This window comes from Crocuta crocuta, unplaced genomic scaffold, assembly GCF_008692635.1.
Source record: "Crocuta crocuta isolate KB4526 unplaced genomic scaffold, BGI_CrCroc_1.0 scaffold130, whole genome shotgun sequence".
Classification (NCBI taxonomy): Eukaryota; Metazoa; Chordata; class Mammalia; order Carnivora; family Hyaenidae; genus Crocuta; species Crocuta crocuta.
Window position 1 is genome coordinate 5,064,938 of NW_027527920.1, and position 7,384 is coordinate 5,072,321.

At 48.5% G+C, this 7,384-nt stretch overlaps 1 long non-coding RNA gene across 1 annotated transcript in view; it reads left to right on the plus strand.

Moving 5' to 3' along the window:
• The first annotated feature begins 214 nt into the window (after positions 1 to 214).
• LOC144216980 (uncharacterized) overlaps positions 215 to 7,384 on the plus strand; it is a 9,038-nt gene continuing 1,868 nt past the window's right edge. The window contains exons 1-2 of the long non-coding RNA XR_013330815.1: positions 215 to 360; positions 5,137 to 5,211. This is a non-coding gene — a long non-coding RNA (uncharacterized LOC144216980). The remainder of the gene's footprint in view (positions 361 to 5,136; positions 5,212 to 7,384) is intronic.

Sequence of the window (7,384 nt, forward strand, 5' to 3'; positions counted from 1 at the left end):
GCCGCCTGGCGCCCTCAACCCCGGGGCACAGCCCGCGCGCGGGGAGACCCCCGGGCCGCGCTACCGCGGCAGAGTGCAACCTGGGCGAGCGGGCGGCCGGGCGGGAAAGGACCGGAGGCGCCGGGCCCGGAGCCTAGCGGATGGCACGCCGGCGGCCTCAGAGGAAGTGGCCGCTCTGCCGGAAGTGGCGCTTGTCTCCTAGGCGACCGCGGGGCGGCGGCGCGGGCCGTCTGGGTGTCTGGGCCGCAGTCAGATGTAATGAAATCCACCCCCTTCCATTTTCCCACGAGGAAACTGAGAGTTTAGTTCCCTACAGCGCAAGAAGTCCAACGGAAGGGCCAGCCCAGCGTGGGTTCAGAGGTCAGCAGGGTTCCCGCTCGGGGGTGTCCTGCTGTGCGGTGCCCTGCACGGTCAGATTCCTTGTCCGCCTTCCTATCACCCCATCATGCTGGCGTCCTCTCCCTCCTTCCCCTTTCCTGGGCGCTCCCTCTCTGGTTCCTCCAGCTCTTTCCTATATATGCATTCTTTTATCCAGTTATTTTCTCTTTTATCAAATTCTCAACAGTGTTTGATCCTGAGCATTGTTAAAAAGAAAGCCAACCGCCCGAGATGGAGTCCCTTATGCTAGACCAGGTCACCAAACAGGGGCTTAATATCTAACCCAAGTGTAGTTTCTACCTCCCCCATAAACGTAGTCTGAACCGGTCAGTCAGGAACTTTCTGGTCCGCACCAATGAGGTAATGTCACAGGGGCCTCCTCCATCTCCCCTCTCCCCCAGCTCCCCCTAAGGAAGATGAGACGACCTTCCAGGTAAGAACCCCCTACCTCCCCGCTTAGGGAACGTGACCTGGCCTGAAAGAATCCTGTCTTGTCTTTTACCAGTAACTTCCTTGCCCCACCCTCCTTCCTACAAAAGCCTTCCATTTTGTACCGCTCCTGGGAGCATCCCTCCGCTTGCTAGATGGGACGCTATTCATGAATCGCTCAATAAAACCAATGTGATCCTTTAAATTACGCAGTTGAATTTTTGTTTGACAGCCTACAGAGGTGAGTAAAGTTTGGTCCTGCTCTTGAACAGCAATGTCCACTCTTTTCTAAGGTGAACTAATTCTGTCCCGCTTCAACATTTGTCCCTAACGTCATGACTGTCAAATCTGTGTCTACCTCTGTGCTCTTACGGGACTCTGGTCCCAACTCCTCAATCAGACACCAGTTGAGTGGACAAAACGTAACATCCTTGGCCCGTATTGTGCGACATAAAGATGGTTTTTCCTAATGCTTTTATTTCTTTGTTAAATGACGAGTCGGGACCTGTATTATTTAGGAATGGGGCATGGCTACTGGCTCCTTGTTAGTTACCTTGCAACCTGACTTTGGTCTTAGTTCTTCCATTCCTGAGACCACCAATTCCTTGATGCTAAATCGAATTGGCCCTTCTTCCATGCCTTTATCTTACTTGGCCTCTCAACAGCGCTGAAGATATTGCTCATTCTTCTCTTACTACGCCTTCATTTTTCTCTCCTAGCTCTCTAAGCCCCCCTTTCACAGAACTCATTTGTGACTTCCTTTTCTGTGTGTGCTTAAACGTCGTCGTAGCTTAGGGTTTTGACCTGGTCACCACTAGCTGCCGACTTGCCTCAGGCATTGCCAACCACTCTCGTGGCTTCACACACCAGTCACGTTTGTTCTTCTGAGCTCCAGACATTCTCTGCTTGGGTGTCCCATAGGCACCTCATACATAATGCTCCCTAATCTCTTCCCCTGAACCTGCTCCCCAGCCACCCAAGCCAGAGTCCCCGGTACCCGCTTTGACTTCCTGCCTCTCTGTTCCACCATCCACTCACCACATCTTGACAGTTCTGCCCACCAAAGAGCCTTCAAACCTCTCAAACGCTGCTCTCTATCCCCTTGGCTCCTCCCATCTCTTGTCTGGATGACTGCGACAGTACCCTAGCAGGCTTCCCTGCTGCTGCCCCCCAAATCTGCAGCCCGCTCACCTCTAGACCACAGATCGAGTCATGTGCCTCCCCGGCTTGTAGGAGCTCGCAGGAGCTCCCCAGCGCTGAACACCCTCACAGGGCCCTGAGGCTCTTCCTCTCCAAGCTCATCCCGTACCGTTGCTCCCTGCATGCATGCGCGTGCGCGCGCAAACACACACACACACACACACACACACACACAGCCACGCTGACCTTCAGTGCCCCCCGGGCTCACCTAACGGTCCTTCTGCTGGCAAGCTCTCCTCCCCGCCTTCCTCCGACAATGCCTCCTTATTCTCAGTTCTCAGCTGACCTTCTGCCAACGACTTGCCACCGGGTGCTAGACCGTTACTCTATACCCCTAGTCCCCTCCACCCTGCCAGCAACCTGTTGGTTTCCATCAGAGCCCCCATCCCGCTTTGGTCACTGTTCCTCTATCAGCTTATCCCCCACAGGCTCACTAGGTGGCACTGTCGCACGCTTAGCGCCCCACGATGGAGGCCCCCTGGTAAATGTCCGGGAGGAATGGATGCATCCGTCCCGGTGGAGGACTCAGGTCCATCGAGACCCACCCCAGCGTTTCTTCAGGGCGCTTTCTTCTCCCTCCCTCGCCTCTATCCGTACTAAAGCTCTCTGGCTTGTTTTCTTTAAAATATAAAATAAAATAAAAAGTCACCTCACCCCTAACACATTCTTCTCTCTTCCCAGTCCCGCTCCTCCCTCCTCCCCCCTCCCCCCTCCAAGGGCCTCCCATGGGCAGTAACAGATTTGCGTTTTCCCCTAGAATTAGAGATCCAGACCAGGGATAGCAGACGGGAAGGGGGTAGAACCGGGAGGCTTCTACCAAAGTCAGGGGTATGGAGGTATAATTTGTGTCCAGTAAAACCTAGCCTTCTCGGGTGGATTTGACAAACACACCATCCTGTACCACTGTCACTGTCCCAGCAAAACTTTCTTTGTGCTGCTCTTGTAGTCAACGACCTTCCTCCACCCCCAGCCCCTGGCAACCCCTTTTCTGACTTCCTTCCTTAGAGTTTTCTCTGTTCCAGAATGTCCCTTCTTCAGCTGGGCAGAATGGAGATTCACTGCTTTTTTGAGTTGCACACATTGGTACCATGTTTAGTAATAGTAATCCCCTGTGCGAATGCGTGACAGTTTAGCCATCTGCGAGCCCATGGCCATTTAGGTCATTTCTACCTTTTTGGCAGTTATGAATGAAACTGGTATAATTATTTGCATGAAGGTCTTTATGCAGATGGGGATTTTCATTTCTCTTGGGTGGGATTGCGGGTCTTATTGTATCACTTTATAAGAAACTGCCCAACTGGCCTGGAGGGTCCTATGCAAATCACTGGAGAGAGGCTGACCCTATGCCAGCGGGAAACCATAATTAACCTGAACACCCACAAGAACGGCTGCGGGAACCGTATAACCACCAGTGACCAGAAAGGGCCAAAGTCCAGCGTGTTTGAGGGAAGGCAGTAAAAGTGAGGACCTCAGGATGCCTGTCTCCCTGGCCCTCCCTGCTGTTCACACTCAATAGCTTAGGCAGTGCTGTCTCACATCCGCAAGCCATGTGACTCTCCCCAGGCCATTTGAAAATGAACGACTGGAGGTTAATGTTTTATATACTCAAAAGACAATAAAAATCAGCAAGCTTGGGGGGGGGGGTGTAAAATTGATACAAAAAGAAAACAAATGATCTACATAGTATTTCAAACGAGTAACATACACATAAAGGGGCCATAACTAACCCAAGTAATTTAGACTATTGAGACTATATGCCCTCAGGCTCCAGACAAAAAGAACTTGAAACATATATTGAATTCTAATTAGTAAGCCTTTTTGCAGACACGGGTTAGTAATTCTCAAATGACATTCGGTACATTCTAAGATTGAGCAAATAATACATTGTGGATAATGGGAGCCAAGTTTCTGTTAGAGATGACAGTTATATACACATCAAAAGGGGGAAGGATGAAAAGTACCTGGGAATTCTTCATACTATTTGGCAATGTTTTTCCAAGTTTGAAGAAAAAAAAAGAAGAAGAATGGTTGGACTTGACCAGTGTTTCTTAAACTGCCTGATATTAAAAATCACTTGGGGGCAGGGTGGTGGCCCCTGGCTGGCTCAGTCGGTTAAGCTTCCAACTTCAGCTCAGGTCATGATCTCATGTTTCGTGAGTTCGAGCCCCACGTCGGGCTCTGTGCTGACAGCTCAGAGCCGGGGCCTGCTTCGGGTTCTGTGTCTCCCTCACTCCCTGTCTCTCTGCCTCTCTCCTGCTTGCATTCTGTGTCTCTCAAAAATAAATAAATTATTTTTTAAAAATTTTAAAAATCGGTTGGGGCTTTTGATAAAAATGTGAAACTCCAGAGCTCCTCCTCCCCCAGGTAATCTGCATCTGTGCATTTTATATCATCAAACACATTTTAAAAAAATATTTATTTAGAGAGAAAGAGAGAGCAAGTGCAAGCACAGAGGAGCAGAGAGAGACAGAGAGAGAATCCCAAGCAGACTTCACCCTCTCAGGGTAGAGCCCAACTCTGGGCTCCCAACTCAGAAACCATGATCATGATCTGAACGGAAAGCAAAAGCTGGACGCCTAACTGACAGAGCCACTCAGGTGCTCGCATCATCAAACCCATTTTTGAAAGGCTGGATTAAATTATCTTTGAGGCCCCTTGTTCCGAGCTCTACAGGAGGCATGAATTAAGCCAGTTTTAGAAATTTGTTGCCCGCAGTGAAGAGAATGGGTGTGACAATTCTCTATTTGCCCCAAGTACGTTTATTACAGAGTTGAAGCACTCATACAAGTACGGAGAAGCCCCATGGACAATCTCCTGGGAAGAACATTCAGGAAAACTCCCAGAAGTCTTCGAAAGTCAGGTGACCCAGACATTGTCGAGATTTACACATTTCAGGAATGAGTGGCTTGACTTCCATCCTTCCGACAGGACCAGGTGACTTCTGGTCTTGGGGACTTTGCCCATTCACTACCTGACCTGAAACATTTGCCCCACCCCATGCCAGCAGGGCTGGCCCCCATCCTGCCCGCCAAGGCTCTTCTCAAATGTCAGCTTCGCAGGGTGGCCATCCAGTCTCACCTGCCCTCCCCCACCCATCTCTATTTCTTCACAGGCTTCTTTTCTTTATAGCACTTACCATTATCGGAATGCATCTGTCTTTCCCTCCTGATGGTCACAAGATTCACTCCGTGCAAGAGGGACAAGGTGAGTTCTGTTCACTTCTCTTACCCCTGGTCCCTAAAACAGTGCTCACTCCATATATACCAGGCACAAAATATAAACATTCATTGAATGATTTAGCAATGCACACGTGTACAGGAACCTATTTCTTAAAGATATTTCTTAAGTTTATGTATTTATTTTGAGAGAGAGAGCAAGCACACAAGCAGGGGAGGGGCAGAGAGAGAGAAAGAGAGAGCAAGAGAATCCCAAACAGGCTCCACACCGTCAGCACAGAGCCCGATGCTGGGCTTGAACTCACAAACCATGAGATGATGACCTGAGCCGAGATCAAGAAAGAGTCAGATGCTCCACCGAATGCAGCACCCAGGCGTCCCAGGAAACTACTTCTCACGACGAGCAGACATGTTCACAGTGTAGTAAGTGAAACGTAACCAAATCAAGTGGGTAACAGGCCTTTATTATAATAAATAAACTTTATTTTTTTCTCCTCCCATACAGTTTAAGAAAACCAGACATAATGTAAGTTGGAAGAACATCTGAGTTTAGAAATGGGTCTTTGCCTTTTCATCCTTAATAGATTGTTGACTAGAAAATCAAGAGGCCGGCATTCAACTCATATGGTATAAAGAGTTGTCATACAGTGTGAACAGGCGTGTCACATAGTACCACGGCCAACACAAATTTGGGACACGGCAGAGCCAAGCGAAGGGTCTCTCTAACACATCTGACCACACTGTTCAACTCCACCTTGCCTGCCTTAGAACATCTCATGTGAGCCAAGCTCCACAACAAACACTTGACGATGACGGCAAGTCACACGGATCACTTGGTACTCAAACGGTTTCTAAAGCCCTCCACTTCTCACTCTGATCAGTGACAAATGCATTTCTCTCCAGAAACCAGGCCACGGAAGTCAAAACTCTACGACGAGCCAAGGACGATGGAGGTTAACTCAACAGCCTCATTCGAATACATTCAAGTTTTATCACCACCGGGGCATCTGGGAAATTTGGGGGCAGCGTTTCTCATGCAGGAGGAGGAAGAGGGACATCCCCTTAGGAGTTTGTCACCCCCCACGAAATCCCCTTTGAGATCGTGCGGTGGTGAGCATGACCACCAATGGCAGCATGGCACATTTCCAAGGCACATTGAGACACTAAAATACCTGAGGGCTATGACATGGAAAGACCTCTTCCCGGTGAGGTCTTCAGCCCACCCCCTGCCAAGCTTTTTGACTTCCCGGGATGGCTTCAGCCAATCTACACCCACTTACCCTTCATACCTATTGTTAATTCTTATTTGTGAGCCCACTGTCTGTATCTAGAAGCTTCCAAGTCAGCATGTTGCAAACTGTCATCAAATTTTAATTTGTAACACTGTCCAAAAGTACACAGTGGAACTACGGTACCAAACGTATAAAAACATTATGAAGCCCTGGTCGTCTTCTGTTGAGTTAACATTTCTTTCCCGTCAGCAAGGATGATGAAACAGTCACATCACCCAAAATTTAAAAATCTAAAGGGCCTTCAAGTTAATCACCTATAACTTTCAACTATTTCTGACCTAAACAAACATTTTCCTCTCTACAAACAAGGAATATTATAAAGAGCTTCGTGGCTTTGGCATTGCTAGAATAGGGTATTTAAACTTTGGACCTTTTGTCAGCATAAAATGGAAATCACAGCAAGATGAAATGGATGCCCACAGACCCCGCTGGAGTAAAATTCCACTAACAGTGTCAGACTGTTGCCCCAAACCAAATTTTGTCACACAGCTGGGAATTAATGTACCAAAAATTTACCAGCCCATATAATTTTATCAGGCTACCTTTCCCCCAGAGGAAGGAAATAAACAATAAAACTAATGAAATCATATTTCTTGACCACTCTCATCCAATATAAATTTTTACTCATCCTCAGAGGATTGGACGAGGAGCTATTCACAAGGCCATTCACGTTTCTGGGCCAGTTAACCACAGAGGCAGTATTCTAAGTTTGGAGGGTGTTTCTGAGTCAGCAAAGAGGGTCCTGCTTTGTGGGGGACAGCTCCTCAGGTCATTAGCAAGTGCAGATCGGGGGTGATGGGGCCTCTGTTACAAACATTTTGCATCAGCATTTCTGAACTCTCTGAAAACCCCACAAAATACTAAACTCTAACTCCTAAGGCAACAGATGAGAAAATGCTCAGTGTGCTA